The sequence below is a fragment of the Lagenorhynchus albirostris genome, chromosome 3 (assembly GCF_949774975.1).
Source record: "Lagenorhynchus albirostris chromosome 3, mLagAlb1.1, whole genome shotgun sequence".
Lineage (NCBI taxonomy): Eukaryota > Metazoa > Chordata > Mammalia > Artiodactyla > Delphinidae > Lagenorhynchus > Lagenorhynchus albirostris.
The window spans coordinates 104,762,756-104,784,007 of record NC_083097.1 but is presented as its reverse complement, the minus strand read 5'-3'; the positions used below and the strand labels follow the sequence as shown (position 1 = coordinate 104,784,007).

The window sequence follows — 21,252 nt, the reverse complement described above, 5'->3', positions numbered from 1 at the left end:
TGTACAAACCAACACCATACTTTAGTTTGCCAAAAACACCTACATGATATTTTGTAGTCTATATTACAATTAATATTTCAAAGTGCCTTATCATTAGTTATCTCTCCTACCTCTGTGAAATTAATCAGAAGTATCACTGTAGTTTCACAGGTGGGAAACTAAGGTATGGGGACTGTTAATGGCTTGCCCAAGGTCTCATAATGAACCCAGAGTATAGCTGGTATTAGAATCTGCTACTTCTGACTGCATTTCTTTGCTCAACCTGTTCAAATTCTGAATAATTTTCCAAGCTGAATATATGTTAGGAGAGGTGGTAGACATGGGAAAGGGGGAAAATACTTTTCACTTAAGTAAAGCTTCTGAAACATTTGGTAATCAAAGAATAAGGATTGTAAGGGCGGTTTTCCCTCATTTCCATTCGTAGAATGAAAGGACAGTAATCCATTGATCTTAAAATGAACAGAAATTGTAAGTGTAAAAAGGAATTCTTCAGCCCCACCATTTTCCAGTTTCAACATCATTTTATTCTCCATTTCAGCAGTTGGTACATTTACAGTGCTGTGTCACCATCATTATGGTGTCCGCCTTAAGCAGATAAACACAGTGGATTCTGCCACTGCTGTTTTACGACCAAGGAGGCAAGGGTGAACAGAGGTTAAGTGGCTGCCAGGAGCGCTCACCACAGCAGCCACTCAGATTAGAACCCACAGCTCCTATCAGTCACACCCTATTGAAATTTAGAAGGTCCCAAAATATTCTTTCAGTGTGAGAGGTGGATGACAGTGCCTGAAGGCAAATTTGCTCACCATCCACAAAGGGACCAGCCTTGCTTCCATGGTCCCACCTCAATCTTCTCATTCCCAAGCCATACCATAAACTTCCTCATTCCTTTGAGGGAAAGAACATTTCCTTTGGTGAAACTAAACAAGTGATTTCCAGGTCCAGATTTCCATGTTTTTTTGTTTGTCTAATACAGATAGGACCATAGTGAGTCCTTGTACAAGTAACAGGTCTAATTTTCCCTTGTAGAATATGGGGATGGCCCAAACTCAAGAGATCATTAGGGGGACTGGCAACAAATGGAGTAAGTCTGTGCCTGAGTGATAAGCTCCTGTCAAATACAATTACAACAGAACATGGTGTGGAAATATGAATTGTAATCTACAGTCTTCCTATGCCATCCATTCTATAAAGGAAAATGAGACCAGTTGCTTGTCCAGGAACCCATGACAGTAATGTCTGTATGAAACAAACAGAAAACCTTGGAAATTGGGACATGGAAGTCACTTGCTTAGTTGTAACTTATTTCCTGAAAAGAAACTTCCTATTTCCTTTTTTTTTTTAATTAATTAATTTATTTATTTTTGGCTGCGTTGGGTCTTTGTTGCTACGTGCGGGCTTTCTGTAGTTGCGGCGAGTGGGGGCTACTCTTCGTTGCGGTGCGCGGGCTTCTCATTGCGGTGGCTTCTCTTGTTGCAGAGCACGGCCTCTAGGCACATGGGCTCAGTAGTTGTGGCTCGCAGGCTCTAGAGTGCAGGCTCAGTAGTTGTGGCGCATGGGTTTAGTTGCTCCGTGGCATGTGGGATCTTCCTGGACCAGGGCTTGAACCCGTGTCTCCTGCATTGGCAGGTGGATTCTTAACCACTGAGCCACCAGGGAAGTCCCCTATTTCCTTTTTTCATCATTTAACATAAATACTACATCAAGTACAGTCAACAGCCAATGTTTGGCTCCTATTACCAAGGTGATTTTTAAAATAATCATTAGCATCTGTGAAAAACCTTCACAGGGTGTTAATATGGTAAACACTGTTGGCAAACTCCTTCTCCAGTCACATCCAGAAGTGGGAAAAAAAATCCAAGGAAATACATTTTTCCTCTATCCCCCATCCCGTCTTCAGCATAGAGAGACTTAGTATATATTCCATTCCTGTGGTCTACATCTAATTCCTTGTGGGCAAAGGCCATTCTCCCAGGCCACTCCACGGCATGCTAAGCAACTGTTGGAATTGGATGGAATGGTCTTCCTTGCCTGTACCAGTCCTTTGGTTCATTAGATGAGGAAAGGTTTAAATATGCACAATTTCTGCATCACTAATCAATCTTTCAGGGCCTAATAAGGACTGTCCAGACCCTGATTTTCTTGCCTACCTGATTGTCTGCTTTTCCCCATTGAGACAGGGAGCTGAGGTGACACAATTTGAAACTGACTCCAAGCCAGAACTCACCTCAGAGATCCAGGCTTCCCTGCTAGAGGGGCCATTTCACTACTTTTCAGCCATGGGACTTTTGCCTTCCTTCTGCCAATGACCCTCATCAGAACCTGCTCATGAGAGGTGGGCTACCTATGACACAGGTCCTTATGGGGGCCAGGCAGTCACTGAAATAACACCTGTGGAGGTCCATACTCCCTCGTATATGATAGTCTGAATAGTTACCCATACTGAGAGACTAAAACCTTTAGGATTTCTGGGATCTGAGGCAGACAATGGTCAGTGGTGTCAGGGCACCAGGCTTGACCCCTCACCTGCCATGCACATCTTCATTTTACTAACATGGGTTGGGTGTCTACCTGTGGCAGGTGCAGTTCTAGGCACACAGAGACTGCTCCCACGCCCAGTCTACAGTCGAGGGCTTGCTAACATTCTAGGCCTCAGTCTGGAAAGCAACACCCAGCTCCGCTCTTTGACTCTTGATACCCCCAGCTCCCTATGTATGTGCAGCCAAGGTAAGGGCTTAAACCCCGGCTGAAGAGCTGATCCGCCGACAAAACGAGCAGCAGCGACCGGAACGGCCAGGAAGGACAGAGCCCCCAAAGCCTTCCTTCGGGGCCACTCAGCCACGACTGACCCAGCGAGCTCAGGCTGCCCCCAGGCCCGCCACTACGGGGGTCTCTAAGCTAGGCCCAGGGGCTGCCCAAGTGGAGGGTGCGAGGGCGTGCAGAGTGCGACGGCCGGGGCTGGCTCTGCGGTGTTCCAGTCCGCGAAGACGGTCCTGGTCCGTCCGGCAGGCCCCAGGGACAGCGGCAGGGGGAGTCACCGCTGGGGATGCCATCCCGCCGGGCAGCCCGACCGTCCAGCGCCTGTGCCTCTCCCTTTCGCCCCCGGGCTCTGCGCAAGTGCCCGGGCGCCTTGAGTCGGGAAGGGAGCCTAGGCGTCTGGTAAGTCTCCGCTGCCGGTGGTGTGAAGGGCAGGGGTGAGGAGGGATGTGTCGCGAACCTTCCGGGGTTGCGGGCGGAACTGGAGTTTTGTTTCGGAGATAACCACCAGACCGCAATCAGAGCCTTTTCAGGGAGCCCGCAGCTCCCAGTTCCGGGCCCTGGCCTCCACTGGCGGCTGGGTGATCCGGCCCGGGACCCACCCTCTTTGGGTCTCGGTTTCCTCCGACTGCTGGGCCTCGTTTAGAGCCAAGTTCCGCACCATCTGAGGGCGCCAGGGGTGGGCGGTGTCGACCCAGTCTTGGCCCGCGCAGTGCTTGGGCTTCTTGCACCACAGCGCGCCGACACGCGGCGGCTCCGGGCCGCCCCAGACCCACATGGGCCCTCCGGGGCCGCCACTTCCCTTCCGAGGCGTCGGGGTCCCGCCGCAGCCGCCCCCACAGCGCCAGCCCAGAGCCCCGGTTCCTCACCTCAGCCAACTTCCCAGCCATGGGCGCGTCTCTCTGCCAGCCCTCGGCTGCCGGCGATTGGACGGCGGCGGCGGGGCGGAGCCGGGAGCTCGGCACCGCCCACGGCCGCCCCAGGCCCGGGCGCCATCCTTATTGGCTGTGGGCTCCGCCAGGCACGCGTTGAAGAGCGCCCCGCCCACCGGGGCGGGTCCCTACCTGACCCCGCCCTTCATGCCCCCGGCCCCGCCTCCCTTCGGAGCCCGGTTGCTTCAGCCCTGCTGTGCGTCTCATTCGCTGAGCAGGTCCGTGAATTGTAAGCGCGCTCCAGGCAGCTGTTGAGCCGGGGCGGCCGCCAGGTTTCTGCTCCCTCCGAGGTGCCTGCCGCAGCCAATGTGCCCCGGTGGGCTAGGGCGAGAGCTGTCGCCGGTTCGGTGCAACTTGGGATTCAGGACCCGCAGCAGGGGCGTCGGTTTGCCATCTGGACTCGTCGACGAGGGTGAGTCGCCGCGCGCAAGGGGAGCGGCTCCTCTCGCGCTGTTCGGCAAATGGGGGACTGGACGCGTCCTGGTGCGCATCGATCTGTCCGTCCGAGCGTGTCGGCTGTGGGGAGGTCAGGGCTGACGGGATTCACTCCTTGCCAGCACCCCCACTCCCGAACTTCTTGTTTCAAAGCGTCCCAACTCAGCCCGGGACGCGGCTCTGCGTTCGCAAGAACTTGGCATGTTTTAATTGCCATCATTAGGTGGGGTCCGGGGACGCGTCCCCTGGCCCTCTAGAGCGGCGACACGCGCGCTAGGGGCGGCCTTCGAGTCCAGTGGCGTGCAGACAGCAATTCCTAGATGGTTGAAGACGGGTTCCTGAAAAATTAACACGCGCCGGCGTCGGTGAGACGAGATAGTCCTGTGTATGTCTGATGCGTAGCCCGAGCCAGCGATCATCGGGCTCCGGGTGCATCTTTAGGGGTCAGAGAACTTTAGGACCAGTCGGGTTCCGTAGCAGGGGCTTCAGAGCTTTGCAATTATTGAAAGGAATTGACAGCGCGGATATTAAACTTTGTAATTACTTTTTATTAGCACTTGAATCCGCATCCCTCATGAGGTGCTCAGACCTCCATATCCACCTGCAAGGTGTGTCCAAAGGACTTCGTTAGGACCGGGGGTAACTGGTGACTGTCCCAGTGCAGGGAGGCCTCAGGGAATCCAAGAAGAGGCCGTGAAAACGACCACCAGGCTGGTCGGTTGGTGTTTGTTTGAGCACCTGTGTGTTTAAGTGATGAAGTTGTGACAGGAACTGACAGCAGAGGATACAAGGTTAAACCTGACACTTTATGTTTGTGACTCAGTCTGGGATAAATTGTTTTCTCTCTCTCTCATTGGTAAGGAGTAAAAGGAGCTGTTTTTTTTAGGGCAGTTACATACATGTAGTTTATATTATGTGTGGACTAAATAGAATTGAATGCAATATTTTCTTGTAATTCTTATTTGATGTGAATGAGAGCTTATTGAAAGTACTAGGTAGAGACTTGGCAACAGAATTGGGGAATCTTTTGATCTTTGAGGATGTATAAAAACATTGAGATATATAGCTATGCATGCATATGTAGATGTGCCTACATATGTGTGTACTTATATGTGTGTGTATAAAATTGATAAGCGAATGAAATAGAGATATGGAGGGGGAAACAGCCTTGAACTTCCTCTGGGTAAGGAGATGGACCCTCTGATCTGTGGGGTGTATGATGAGTGTGTGTATAAGCATGTTTGGATCTTCCTAGTCTGTCTGGGTCAGTGTATGTCCGTGAACTTTACGAGCATTCAGTTCAATACCACTCCAAGCAGATTCCCAGTTCCTGTTTTATAGCCCAGCAGCCGCCAGCCGGCCCATCTGTTAAAACATAACATGTACACTTCAGTGGGAGCACTAGGGTGGAACGTGGGTAGGGGGCAACCCTTAGTAGAAACAACATGCTATAAACAAAGCCTGCCTCTCAAGTCCATTTTCAGTCAGAATTCAGTCTGAACGTGTGATTTTTGGTGAGGGAGAAAACGAGTGTTTGATTCTTCAGAAATGGCAAACTGTATTTTATGAAGTAATTAATAGGCATGGTTTGGGAAGGAAGAGTATATAAGGGAAAAAAAAATCCCTCTAGAAAAGAAATGTGGTGCTTGTCACATAACCATGCAACACTGGTTTACTGCTTTGCAGTAGCATTGTATATCAGAAACTGTTTCCTTTTGCTTCTTAAGAGAATGCATTAAAACTGAATTGTTTTGCACCAAAAAAAAAAAAATCTTAACAGAAGTAAATAGAGCTTTATTACAGAGGCTATTTAATCTACTAGCTCTAGACTGCCTTGGTAATTCTAATGAAATGTATTTTTAGGAATTTATAACTTGAATATAAATTCATATTCAGCCTAATCACTAGTTGCAATGGTTCACAATTTATAGTTTAAAAAATAATAAGAATAAAAGCCTTTGTCACAAAACTTCTGATGACTAAAAGGGTATGGGAGGAGTATAACAGCTCATTAATTTCCTGCAGCAAACTGACTGATACTTAAAAAACTATAAATTCCTTTAACAGCATAATTACTTTTGGTGACAAAATAAAGGCAATATTTTTGAGAAGAACAGTTGATATTTTACCCAAGAATTTTATGCTCATAATTATATTTTAATAACCGTGTTTATTATATGTGGGTAGAAAATACTGGAATGGTTCTTAAGAGCTCATCACAAGTGTTGTTTTCATTTTTATGGTACTTAAACATTGGGGGAAAATATTCTAATCCCTAATCTGTGTCTTTGCATTTCTGATGGACTATGTAGACACCATAATTCTCCTACCTTGATATGGATCACCTGAGTCAACTGGGTTGCTCCTTAAAAATTCAGTTCATGGGCTGGACTCTGGTCTCCAAGATGAGATTCAGAAATCTGGGGTGGAACTTAGGAATCTGCATCTTTAACATGCACCCACAAGTGATTCTGATGTCAGGGATCCTCTCACCATATTTTGAGAAACGCTGGAATGGCATTTATGATATAAAAGAACAATTACAGTCTGTGAGTTGATTCAACAAAGAATTGTTCCAGAATTTCCAGGTGACATTTACCAGCCATATGAAATTTATAGCTAATGTTTTAACTCTCTGTCCTCAACAATGGTACCTTTTGTTCTGTGTTCTGAAGTGTTTTTGGACTCCTTAGCAATCCCCTAACCAGGTTAGCCCCAATTCTAAGGAGGTCTGTCTCGGGAAGCAAGGTAGTTTGAGACCTCACCCCAGCCTGTTCCATTCCCTACTCCAGGTCCAGTGAGTTCCTGGGGTGCTCTGGGGTAACTTTGTCAGTCCTAACTCACATTGTTGGGCATTTCTTTCTCCCTGAAAGGTAGAAGAATCCCAGTCCTTGAGAGCCACCTTTTACTCACTAATACTCTTTCGAGCTTGGGGACTAGGACCTCAGCAGGGCTAGTACAGACTTATCTGAGGTCAAGGAGCTCCTTGGGAAGCTGCAGCTGATCTGCCTGTTGGTCGTGAGAGTGTCTCAGGCCACCTACGCAGAGGCCCAGGGAGTCTCATTTTCAGAAAGTCATCTTAGAAGTATTTTGAGGTGTCCAATTCATCGGATACATAGATTTTCTTAGCATCACAGGGAGAGGGGTTGAGAATTGATTGCCGCCTCTCCTTTCAAATCAGTGTGATTCTGGTGTATTAATTATTGCCAATTAGCTTTTTTATATGTAGTTTGATACTGACCTTCGGATTCTGTTCTCCCATCTCAGACTGGCATAGTTCTCAGTGTAAGACCCCTAGATAAAGTTTAAAAAAGAAAGGATCTGTCAGAAGTTGTTGCCCTTCCCTCTTTCTACCCTCCAGGTACCTAAAAAACAAATAACTTCTCTGAGGTCAGAAGTGCCCAGAATATTTACTTCCCTGATGACAAAAGGACCTGTATAGACTGGGACACTGAACTTAGATTCTTCCAGGCCACTGGATCATTAGTGGGGCTTTTATGGAGCAATTTATGTTCTGAGGAACACTTGGCAAGCATGTTTATAGCAACCTACGTTGCTTATCTTAACAATCCTTTGAGTGCGAGGATTTTTTCCCACTTTGTTACAGATGAGCAAACAGCAGCCACAAAAGGATCATAATACAGTCATACCTCAGGGGTATCTCCATACCTCAGGGGTATCTCCTTCGGGGATCGGTTCCAGGACCCCCACCCCTGCAGGTACTAAAATCCGGGGATACTCAAGCCCCTGATATAAAATTGCGGAGTGCAGTCAGCATTCCATATCTGCAGGTTCCTCATCCGTGGATACCGAGAGCCAACCCTATTTAGATTCTGTCTTTCACATTCAAAGATGACACCACTAACTGAGACGTTGCCCATGTGTTTTGAATTGTTTTTATTTAGCTTCATGATGAGATGATAGACTCATGCTTAGTCATTCATATCATCTACAGGTCTTTTTTCACCTCTTAGAATTTTTTTTATATTGACTGTGACCTTGGAACAGTTTTCTTTCTAAAGCTAACCACCATATATAATAATTGGTTCAATGATCCTGACCTTAACCATCCAGGCTTGACTTGGAATGGCAAGTAATTTGCAAAAGGTCAAAGAACCCAAAGGGAGCAAAGCCTATATGTAGAATTTGGGGGACTAATATTTTAGACCTGTACTCTTTGCCTATTGAGTCATGTTATGCTGCTAATAATGTCTTTACACTGACAAAAGGAACTTGCTTATATTTTATTTGCCCAGCTTCTGCATGATTGGATGGACCTAGAAAATTTCCAAAGCCTAAGGTATAATCACAGCCCCTGATTATACAATAGTACTGATTTGTGCCCAGTTAAAAAACTACAGTAGAATGCTACTTTTCTGAAAAGTGGGCCACAGGTCATTACAAGCTTCTAAGCAACAATTCTCACTCTTTTTTTTTTTTTTCCTTTTTTTGGCCATGGCATACTTTTGGCAAAATTCTTTGGCAAAAAGAATTTGACAAATTATTTTCAAGTTTTTGGCCCTTCTTTCCATACCCTTATTCCCATTGTGAAATCTACTTATAAAAAATTTATTTTTCAAATCAATCTGCCCTTTTAACAGCTCCTAATACTTAAATTTTAGCCATTTTGACTCTTTCTCCTCTATAATGCCCCCTTAAGCTCCTACATTCACTTTGGTTTTTTGGATCCAATAATACCTTCTACTCATAGAACACTCATTGAGCTATAGAAGTTCTACTCTAGCTTTAACTTTGTGGATTTAACTATAACAATATTAAGAAAAAAGAAGAAGAAAGATAATATTAAAGTCATGTTGTTACATGTATCTTATTAGATATTCCCAACACAGTTTCTATGGGAAATTTAAGATCCAGATGAATGAAGTGACAGATTCACTCATCTGTGTCCCTACAGACACTCTTCTGATACAAGCTGAGAAATATAACTGAAGACAGCATCCTGGGTTACAGAAGAAAGACAAATATTAAGCTCTGAGAAAAGAACCGGCAAAAAGTGAAGGGTCACGGCTGGGATGGGATGGAGAGAGTGGTGGGAAAGAAATACCTCCAGTAAAATGCCAGATAGGGTGGTAAGAAATTTATAGAGGTGCTGATGGTTTGGGGATTCTTGGAGGCATTGATTCTGTTTTATATTGTCTTCACAACCTACTAGCCCTGCTTGCTTTAAATAATTTATTATAGCAGCAGGCCTTCCCCTGGTTAGTTTCTTTCTTTCTTTCTTTCTTTCTTTCTTTTAATAACTTTTTCCTTCTCATCTCTGAGTCTAATCAGAGGCATACATAATTGTGTGGCTGCTCTACACTATTTGGAAAATCCATGCTCAATATCGCTACATTATAAACCCATGGCTGCTCTGTTGTATTTTGCAGTGTTTTCTTCCCTGCTATATTAACTCAGTATCTATGTTTTAAACAATATTTTATTAATCTTTGCACACTGAGACTTCTGGGCTTATTCTTCTTGGCTGGAACTATCTTTTGAGTAATCCATCATCAGACCACCATTGATCTAATGACGTATTTATTGCTCACTATTGCAGCACTGGCAAGAAACCCAGTATGATTCTGAAAATTTGATTAAAAAGAAATCAAGTTTTTGCAAGACGTAGCCACCCGATTATGTTAGCAGCTGCCAAGTACATTTTATGCTAAAATATACACACACATGTCAAGTGAACAAAATGGGATCTTTTCAAAAGCTTTTACAACTTTTTGCTATGAAATAAGTATAACGAGAAGATGTCTTGTAATTAGAAAAATTACAAGTGCACTCCTCACCTCAGCCAAAGGTAGGGTATAGTATTTTTCAGATTATACCCCTAGACGCTAAAATGGATAGGTTTATCTTTTTGATTGACAATAATAAAAACAGTGGTGATAAGAACTATCTCCTAGTCCTTGAACAATCTTCCAGGTAATCATTACAAATCAAAATGAATGGAAATGAATTATCAAGTAGTAATTGAATACCTATCATAGGTAGCACCTCTTCTCAGCTTAGCTAACTCAAAATGCAGTTCAAGTATTAGCACCTTTGGGAACCTTTTCCATGCCCTTCTTTGGCCTAGTTGTATACAGCCAGCAGAGTCCTTACGTCCTGTAATCCTGCCCTCCAGACTGGGAGCTCCTTGAGGGCAGGGACCACACCTGTCATCTTGTAGCTTCTCAAGAGACAGTATTCAAGAAATAGTTGCTAGGTGCACTAGGGGCCGCAAAGAATTACAGGTGAACACCTGCAAGGCCTTAAAAGGACATGCACAGGACATTCACCAAAAGTCTGCATGGTAGTAATAACTGAATCATAGTCCCAGACTTTCTGCTTTAGCCCTAGTCTTAACACTTCATAAAACTATCATCCATGCCTGCCCCTTCCATGTTCAGAGTCTCTGCTCCATTCCTAACTTGCCTTCTTCTCTCACCGCCTCCCTGTTGTGTCTTCAAGAATGTCTCCAACTCCCCCCCACACCCAGTCTAGGCCATCTCCCCTGGTTCCTTTGATGTTCCCATACCTGTTGTCATATCTTGACAAAGCAGCTGATTCATGGACCCCACTTTGAGACTTGGGACAGCTTTACTCTCACATCTTTTGAAGTCTCAGATGGCTTGGTCCCTTTTGCCATCCAGTGTAGGTGATGACCTAGCTTTGGCCATGGGAGGTTTGGGGGCCTTGGAGGAACTAGATGGTGCTGGGCCTAGAGGCTACTGAATGGGGAAACTTGGTATTTGCTTAAGTAAAGCTTTTTTAAAAAAAATAAATAATTCCAGCAGATTTTTATTTCAGAGACTAACTTGTATAATATTTTTCATTGATAGACCACCTTTTGTTCAGGAAGTCTCCCTACATAGTCAGGTTTATGATGTAGTCTGAGGGCTTCGATAAGTACCAGCTCTCACCTTAGAGCTGGGTTACTGAGGTGTCGTACAACCTACGTGTCCAGGTAGAGTTTATGGATCAGCTGAGTTAAGCATAACTGCCTGAGGTCAGGGCCATTAGTATAGCCCTTTTATGTTAGATCCTAACGAGCTTTAAATGACTGCAAGAGATCAAGGACCCCTATCTTCTGTCTCATCTGGGAGATTAAGCCTCACTTAACATAGGTGCTTTCTTCTCATACCTGCCAAGAAAATATCACTAGAAAATTGACTGATTACATCTAAAAGTTATTTCAATGTTCAAGGCAGCAGAGAAGATGAGCCACCCTAGATTAGGTCATAGACTCAAATACTGGTTTCTTTTGGATCTTGTAAGTCAGGAGCACATGCCCCTGCATATCCTGGGGCTCTGCTTTCCCCTAGGAGCTGGGGCCTGGCAGGACTTGAGGGAGGCTTGGGTGAGGGGTGGAGGCAAACATCTGTGCAACACACAGGTCACCCTTCCCTGCAGTCAGTGGAGGTTCTCCCTGTGGTGCCTGACTCTGGCATTTTCTCAGATCTGCTTTTCAGCATCCCTAATAGCAAATCTTCTTCCTCTTACCCTTTGTGAACATGTTACCCAAACAGAGGTTCTCATAGTTGGAAAGTTCTCATCCTTAACCTTCTAAGTTTCCCTAATTTCAACTTCTCTCCTTCGTTTAGCCCCACCCTCCAATAATGTTTTCCTTTCTTTGACATTCTCTTTCCCTTCTGTTCAGGTAAGAACTCTATGTTATAAAAGCTCTTATAATCAGTGTTACCATTAATCTTTTTCCTGCAGGAGTAACTGCATTTTTTACCATTTTCAAAAAACTTTCCTAGAGCATTCCAGTGTGTCTTTCTGGTGCTAAGAAAAAGATCACAATAATGCAGCTCCTGCTTGCTGGGATATTACATGCTCTGACAGCCTTACACAGTGCAAAAGTGATTAGCCTCACAAAACCTCAGTTTTCACCAACTTTACCCATGCTTGTCAATGACCACCCCCCACCTGCCTAATCACTCTTACCACCTCCTGCTCACTTTTATATCATTAAGGAACAAGATTGGGACTTCCCTGGTGGTGCAGTGGTTAAGAATCCGCCTGCCAATGCAGGGGACACAGGTTTGAGCCCTGGTCCGGGAAGATCCCACATGCCGAGATGCAACTAAGCCTGTGCGCCACAACTATTGAGCCTCTGCTCTAGAGCCCTCGAGCTACAACTACTGAGCCTGCGTGCGACAACTACTGAAGCCTGCGTGCCTAGAGCCTGTGCTCCGCAACAAGAGAAGCCACCGCAATGAGAAGCCCGCGCACCTCAGTGAAGAGTAGCCCCTGCTCGCCGCAACTAGAGAAAGCCCATGCACAGCAACGAAGACCCAACGCAGCCAAAAATAAATAAATTAAATAAGTAAATTAAAAAAACAAAAACAACAAGAAACAAGATCACACGTCTCTGCTAGCAATAGACATATTCATTACAACCAAGGAGATGAAGCTTTCTACAAAAGCCAAACCAGGCATACACAGAACAGGGAAAAGAGGGGTAGGGCTATGCTGATTTCTTTAAAAGCAGGACACATGAATTGATGCATCTTTTGTTGATAAGTTCTTAATTTGCTGTTTTAACAAACCCTGGCCTGTTTCTCTTTTGAGGCTGGGTGATTGTCTTATAGCTAATGTCAACAGTTGTCACTTTTTGTTTCCCTTCAGAATTATTGCCAGTGAGTTTCAGTTTCCTCTCCTTCATTTATTTAATTTTTATTTTTGGTGTTTCAGGTTGTTTTTCCTGATATACTTAAAGTGTATTGTTTCTGACTCCTCCAGATATCTTTCTCCCACTTTCCTGCCCCTGACAGCCTCTCACAGCTAGACACCATCCTCACATTGAACGAATTTCCATTTTCACTGCAGATTAGTAGTGAAGACATTAAGTGGAATCCTGATAGTGACCCTTTCAAGAGCTAAGGCACCATTTACTATTCTGTTTTAATTATGATCTCTTAGCAAATTTTCACCAGTTATAATGTTCACCCTATTTTCTAAGTCATGTTTCTCAAATACTATACAAAATTATTAAATCTGTGTGCATTACAGTTTCTGCTCTCCATTATGGACTAAATTTATAATTCTATAATTTTCTTGTAGGAAAAATGCTTATTAGACTGGAATGGTTACTTTGGTTTCAAGCCATACTGCTTTTTTGCTTATTGTGAATCATTAGGCGCTTATATAATCTTTCATTTTACTTCATTCCCATCCTCCACCAGCAGCTCCCCAAGCAATAAGCCCACTGCATCCCTTCCCTATACAGTCAGTTATCATCTATCCTTTTTTCTAAGATGGATTTTTTATTTTACTGGTTCCTAATATTTCCTAATTTTAAAATAACTCTACATAACTAAAACAAAAACAGGCAGTGTCCTATTATGATCATGGTAGTTCCTCCTTCCTGAAAAGGAATACCTCCTGCCTACAAATCACAATACTGCACCTCCTCTCTGGAGTGCTTCTGCCTGTGCCTGGGATCTGTGCTAGTCCCACGTGTTCTCTGTTGATATTCTTGTAATTAGATAAGGGTTCACAATTGGCAGCCTTATGGGAAAAAAAGACCAATAAGAGCTGTGCTTTATTTGGGTCTTGGGGGAAAAACAGATGTCCTAGGCAAGTGGGAGATGAAAGTCAAAGTTTTTGAAAGATTAGGAAAGCCCGAGACAGGCCATTTGGTACCAGCTTCACATGCCAAAGGACCATCTTCCTGTTGTGATTTCTAGGGTGTTTTCCCCTTGGGCTTTTCTGGGTGACTATCCCAAATTGACCTACACGGTAAGGAAGTATATTATCTCATGAGAGAAGCAGGGCAGGCAGCAGGATTGGTTGATTCAGTGGCACAATGACAATGATACAGGTTCCTTTCATCTCTGCCACTGTTGTCCTCAGGGACCATTTCACTTAAGACTGGCTCTTGTTTTATGCAAGACGGCTGCAGTAGTGCAGATGTGTCATTGCAAGCGTGAGAATATCTACAGCACAGAAAATGGATCCCCCTTCCAGAGGTTCTCCTTTTGAAGAGTATGAAAACATTACCCAGAAGAATCTAAGAAGACCTGCCTTTTCTTCTGTTGATTAGAACAGGATCACATGCCCCATCTCTAAATCAGTCACTAGCAAGAGGATCTCCATCATTGCCTGAGGGAGGAAAGAGAAGAATTTGAACAAAATCAGGATTCTGTTAGGAAGGAAGAAATACATGTGTGGAAGTGAGGGGGGCAATAGATGCTGTCAGGCAATTATAATTGTCTACTACACATTGTGATTTGAAAAATAACTGTGAAATTCGCCCTTATGACCGCTTTGCTGTTGGTAGGTACCACTGAACTGCTACACATTTCTGGATACAAAATGACAAGGCTAGGTTGACAAGGAGAGAAAATGCAGGCTAATTAAGGACAGAACTGAGCCAAGATCAATAATTATTCTGATTAGAACCACAATAAGCCCTAATGAATTTGAATGTACTAATTTATGTCTATTTGTCCTCAATAAGAATATGCTCTTTACTGAATAAAAAAGATTCATTTGCTTATTTCTCAATAATTCTATATTTCTGATATATTATTTTACAGTATAGGCCTATTTGAATGTAAAAATTTTTTATTAACTTTATTTACATACCAGAGCATTAACAATAATGATTATTACTGATGATTGCAACTGGTCATTATTTACTGAGTGCCCTTTTATAAATGAGGAATTTAGCATCTAAGAGATGCTAGCGATTCGCTTAGGCCACATAGTGGGCAAGCTCAGATTGAGACTCAACTTCATCTGCTCATGTGCCTTCCGTTCCTTGCCTTTCCTTTGCCTTGGAAGACAGTCTCAAGACTCTGTGGCCTGTAGGGCCTTAAGTGATCAGGCCCTGCCCATCTCTGTGACCTCGCCACTTATCCTCTTGCCCTCACTCAGTTTTCCAAGCACACTAGCTTCCTTGCTGTTTGTCTAATAAGCCAGTCTCACTCCCACCTCTGACCCTTTGCATTTGCTGTTCCCTCTTCTTGGATCACACATCCTCGGTTTGAACAACTACCTCTTTTCCATTCTGGGTTCGTCATCACAGGCACCTCCCAGGACTCTTCCATCTAATCTGTTTAGGGCGCCCACCCAATTACCTGTTTCTGTCCCATTTTTGTTTCCAGTATGGTACTTGAACAATCTTATGTAATTTACCAACTTGTATACTTGTTTTTTTCTATTTCGCCCACTAGAATGTAAGTTCCATGAGGGCAGAGACCCTGACTGTATATGTAAAATGAATGAACAATCAAATGAATAAGTTAATGGAGTTAATATTTAGAAGTATTAATCTCTAAGAATCCTTTGTCAGTCTTTTATCTCCTACACTAGGAATAAGGTAAGGTAATAATTGTCAATGAGCTGAGTATGCACGCTGTAGATTTTTTTTCCTGTAAAATTTGAGAACTAAAAAAGCCTGCTTGCTTGCTTTCTCTCTTTGAGGGAAAATAAAATATAGATATCAAAGTTTTTTGGAAAACAAGATAGACTTACTACAATTATTATATAAGAATTCAAGAGCTTAATCCAAGAGGGAAATTTGAGTAATACTCTTAACTCTAGTTTTTATATTGATTATAGTTTTAAGGACGCCAACTCCTTTAATTTCAGGGCATAAACGCTTAAAATAATGAAGGTATACATATAAAGCTAAATTGTAAATTGGGAGAATAATAATTGCATGATAATTTGGAGTGGCAAATTCACTTAAAATAAAATTGTTTTCTCTTACAATTTTTCATTTGCACTCAGGTATCTACTAAAATGATTTATTCTTAGAACTGTGTTGTTAATTATTCTGAAGTAATTATGAAGGTGCAAATTGAAAAATAGCTTTACCTCACATATTAATTTGGACAGGATTGACAGAAATGAAACAGAGAGCCTTCTTCCGAAGTCCCTTTTCTTTGGCTTTCAGCTCAGGACCTTCTCGATTAAAGTACGTGCGTTTGTGTTTTTTTCCTTTCCCTGTAGTTGTGTGGGTTGCCGTGTCATTTGCTAAATATGTTGTGAGCCATTATTTTCTGGGGCTTGCAGTGTGACTTTACCACTCAACTAAATAAATCATCATTTCAACTTTGACAAGAACTTCACATTTCCCTCCTACCTGCTCATCTTCCCCAGATCTTTCCCCAGGTGACCTCGCAAACTACAGCGTCTGTGCCCAGGATCAGTCTAAACCCACTTGATGCTGTTTTCTGCCTTCTGGTGTTCCACTACCACACAAACCTGTTAGAGTCGCTTTCTATGAAGTACACTTCTCAGCTACACTCCCCATATCAGATTTCCAAAAGCAGATCTAAATTTTATGGTGAGTAGAATACATCTGCATTTGAGAGTAAGTTTTAATCTAGTTCTTTACATTTTTGTTTTATATCAGAGACAAGTCAGAAAAAAAGAAAGGGAAGAGGATGTTTTGATGCTGTTCCTTCATGTGTATCCTGGCAGGGACCCCTTTCTTCCTCACTTTATAACCTGGGTAGATTTGGGTGTGTGATTGGGTAAGAGGCCATCAGGATCCAGGTGACAATGAGATCAGTAATTAAAGGGCTGGGTCAGCGTATCATTACTACTAAAGTTAGACAGGTGCATGGTCTATGTAAGCTCTGGAGAGCCTGCCTTTGATAGGGTAGTTTCCATATACAGTAGATTGGCCTTTTTGTGGCTCAAGAAAGGCTTCTTTCTTTCTTTCTAAGCTGTGTGGGTGGGAAACAGCATGAGGTTATAGAAAATGTATAGCAAAAGCAGTAGCAATGAGAAAGAATCCATAATGGGCGCACACACATTGCTGGAATATTTCCCAAGGATTTGGGGGGTGGCAGTGAGGCTTCTTTGGCAGAGGCAAAGTAGAACATGTGCTTTCCCATGTGTGAACACTGTGCTTTGAAAGGCCCTTTATGATTCACAAAAGCAGCTGCTTTTGAGCTGGTATAGCCACAGAGTTGGAAATTCACTTAAATAGGTGTATTGCAGACTCCTGACATCTGTTTTGGAGATTTGGTTAAGTGCTGGGAATTTGCTTACTCACTAGTGACATGGAACAAGTATTCCTCATTAGAGTGTTGGATCCTTTGTTCATTTCTTTAGGGTTTGTGGATCAAAGCTAACAAGAAAAGACTTAAAATTTTAAACAGTCATTTGCTATGTTACATACACACTTACATAAATTTGCAACGATGGCTTTCTTCTTAATTATAAAACTATGGATGACAGTTTTACTTTGCCTAGCAAATCAACTTTCCTGACTTACTTTCAGACATATTTTGTTGTATTATAAGGCCTTCTTGCTCAGTATTTGTAATCTTATTGTGCACTGTTTTTTGGTGAGCTTTAGTTTTACCTAACAAATCCTGTGGCTCTGTCTTTTTGTACACTTCTGTTGCATTTCTGAATGTTAGTTTTTGTCTACTCTTTTATCATCATTAATAAGTTATTTTCACTTTTCCAAGAATTTCAAACCTAAATAATACCAGCAGTGTTGTTTCTTGTCACTTTCAACAAGAATCATTTGTGTCCAGTTCTTCAAACAAGATAAGTAACTAGGACATGATTCTTTTACTTTCTGCTCATTAGTTTTCAATTTATTAGATACTGACATAGTGTGGCATTTTCACATTTTTTTAAAAAAAGCGAAAGCTTTGTTTTTAATGGGTTATAACTATTATTATGTTTCTAAATGACAAAGCAAAAAAAGATTACCACCAAATAAGATTAGTGTGGATATCTTGAACTAGAAATCATTTGAAATGTTTCATAGCTATACCTTGTGCTAAATATAAAAATAATTGTGTTTCCCATGTGTGAGCATTAAAAGACCCAGTTGGAAAGTCACATAGTATAGCAAGTAGGTCACTATTGATGGTAGGACATGAGACAGGAAATGTCACAGCTAAGATTAGAGGCCCAAGCAATATGTCTCGACATGCGTACTGCATTGTTCATCCTAAGAAGTGGAAGAACTCAACAGGGTATAACTAACTTTAGCCCAATTTGAAAGTATTAACAAGGATAGCCTTTTAATCTGTCATTCCCATTTGTTTCTAGATAACTCACTTTCCAAGTTGGGCAAAATAATTGAACTGCTTGGGTCTGCACATTAGCAGACCTCTGAATACCAATTAAAATGGTACCCTTCACATTCTAGAAGTATAAATGGGAAGCGATAATCAGCTATATACAGTTATAGGTATAGATCTGCCTGGTGGTTGAAATTCCTAACAAGGAGTAAGCAGCCAGTTAAAAGTGAATTCTCTTAAAATCTCATTTATCCTAATATTTGAATGTGAAGTAGTATTATATATGGATATGGGAGAAAAGTACACTTTTAGGGAATCCAGTTGCTTTTTACTTTGATTTTGGGGGTAATGTGAGGAAGATTTAATATTTATATGCGGGAATTTTCACCACAGAAGATACCTAACTTTGCATACATTTGCATATTCTAATTTTAACAAAAGACTAGGAAAAAAAGCAGTGCTTTCCTGCATCTGCCCCCTACTTTGTTTGAGGGAGCCAGACCAAGATGGAGCCTTGGATTCTGAGAGAAACCATCCCCTCACGCTAGATTAAGCAATTGAACGCAAGCACAGAGAGCCGGCGGTTATTTGGACGAGCAGATGGAGGAATGCCGAGATGACTGAATTTGGGTCTGTCTTTAGAGCACCGAGGATTCATTCACTTCCAGCACAGAGTCCTTCACAGGAGTACCCCGGCTCGTGGATTCCATGTACCCTGCATAGATAGTTTCACTGCTTGAATCTCAGAGGCCTTCCTAGGCTCACCTTGTCAAAGGTCATTAATGCAGATTAAAACACTCCACTTTGAACTAGGATTATTTCATGCAGGTTATAACTTTCAAGAGGTGAGCTGAGTGGTTTGGAGCCTCAATGAAAAAGAAAGTATTTTGACAGTGTTTTTTAGTCTTTATTCCTTCTCCAGCTTACACACAGAGCCTACATTTTTATTCCTGATCCAGGTATGGTATATTCGAAAAGGGTCAGAAGCACAGCTCTCACAGACATCCCTCTGGAATGAAAATTCTGGGAGTGGTTTCCATTTGGCAGGAAGAGGTCTGTTGGCTTCTGATTGAAGCAAGCAAGCACAAGTGATGCGGCAGTTGGGTCTGACTGCACCATTGTGTGTGCCGGGTTCTTGCCCACGATGAAGTAAGCTGGTTGTGAGCTATAAAGTTAGCTCACTTTCTAGGCCTCTGTCAGTTGACAGATGTTGGTGGGAACATCCTAGAAAATATTTAGGAGTGCCTGAAATAGATTTGTGCTTTGAAAATCTTTGAAAAAATCCCTTTCTAATTTCAAAAATGTATGAATAACTAATAAATATTTAAATCTTTATGTGCTATGTAGAACTCCTTACCACCCTATGAAAATGGTTATCTAATTTTAGTTACTGCTATGAGAGTTCTCTTTGATGTCAACGTAAGTGACCAGAAGGCCAGATACCCCATTCTTCTTTGACCCTAGTCAGAACCCTGAGCCTGGGTCTGGCTCTGCCTCTAACAAGAGGTGGATATGCAGTAAGTCCCCAGGCTCCTTTCTGAGCCTGATGTCTCTCTTCTAGAAAAGGAACCAAAAAAAAGGACCATTTTTATGGACTTGTTCCAGTGTTAATACTCTATGATTATATTCATCTTTCAAGACCGTTTATTTTTCCTTTCTGTAGGGAGAAAGATATAAAATTTTCTGGTTGGCAACTTTTAATTGTAAGGGCAATGCTCACCAGTTACTGGTTGGCTGTTTGAGTTCCTATTTTGGCTGTTTCTTTTACCTGTGTTATAAGGAAGAGCTCAAATACCATTTGTCTGATCACAAATTCCAAGCAAGATTAACCAAAGTAGGTTTCATACTTTAACGCAAGAAGGGCATAAATGGGGGGATGGGGGCGGGTATGGAGGGTCTAGGTTCACAGGAAAATAAAGAGAGGGAATCCAGTATGCAAACATGGAACAGGAACCCAGTCAAGATTCACACAGTTAATAACCTCTGTCCCTTCATATAGGAAATACAATACCAGTGCTTATAAACCTGTGTGCAAGGAAGTAACACAAATAAAAGCTTTATTTATAAGAGCCATCTTGTCACTTTCTAAAAAGCCTACTGAAAAGCATATTACATAATTTTAACTGAGATACATACAACCCTTTATTATCTTAGGCTTTCTGGTGATAGTAGATAATGTTGGTGGAATCTCTAAAATATAGAAAACAACTTAGATAGGATTATTTTTCTTGTTGTCTTTCTTTTTGTTAACAAAACTTGCTTTCTGAAGAAAGAAAGCCTTAATGTTACCTATAGTCTCTACACTATCCTGTCCTCAAATACAGACATAGCCAATCAAGGTTAATTTCCTAAGAGTGACTTATCCTTAGCTTTCGTGAAAGACTCTGGTTGTGAGAGGATAGGAATTAGAGGCTTTGTAATCTCCTTCTTGGGAGTTTTCAAAGAACAGAAGAGAAGCTAATTTTCATGGAGGAAATCTGACTGGACAAAATTCCAAAGACTGTCTTTTGGCCCTGTCTTTCTTCCTTTCTTTTTTCTGGCCACACCACACAGTATGCGGGATCTTAGTTCCCCGACCAGAGATCGAACCATGTTCCCTGCACTGGAAGCGTAGATTCTTAACCACTGGACCACCAGGGAAGTCCCTGTCTTTCTTTATTTTAAAACCTACCTATGTTCTTGTAAGTTAGTCCCTTAAGAGTTAAGGGTAACCAGGTCTTGCCACTGTACAAATAATTTCTCCTAGATGTTTATGTCTGTCCTTTCAGACTCTTGAAATAGGCTTTGGTTGCTGAACTGGGTTGTCTGGCCCACTGCCTGCTAGATGACTGTTACCACTGGCCACAGAGAACACGCTAGACTTCTGGAGCTCCTGCCCCTCAGCATGGCAATGTAGAAAACCACATTCAAAGAAAATAATCCAGGTGCTAACTGATTCTAAAGTTAGAAAACTTAGCCCTTCCACATAATAGAATACAATTTGTTTCTTCTTCCCACACAAAATGGAGCTGTCCAGAACAGACATGAGAACACCTGACCCCATCACATACTTCCCACTTGCAGCTGTCAAGGCCTCCAAGTGAAATTTGTGTGTGCTGAATAATTTTGCCTGGAGACACATCACAATC

General features: G+C 42.6%; 1 protein-coding gene across 2 annotated transcripts in view; it reads left to right on the top strand.

Annotated features, from left to right (window-relative positions):
- The first annotated feature begins 3,912 nt into the window (after positions 1-3,912).
- MARCHF3 (membrane associated ring-CH-type finger 3) overlaps positions 3,913-21,252 on the top strand; it is a 148,952-nt gene continuing 131,612 nt past the window's right edge. For both annotated transcript variants that reach the window (XM_060143500.1, XM_060143501.1), the window contains exon 1: positions 3,913-4,101. The gene's annotated coding sequence lies outside the window, so the exon portion shown is untranslated. The remainder of the gene's footprint in view (positions 4,102-21,252) is intronic.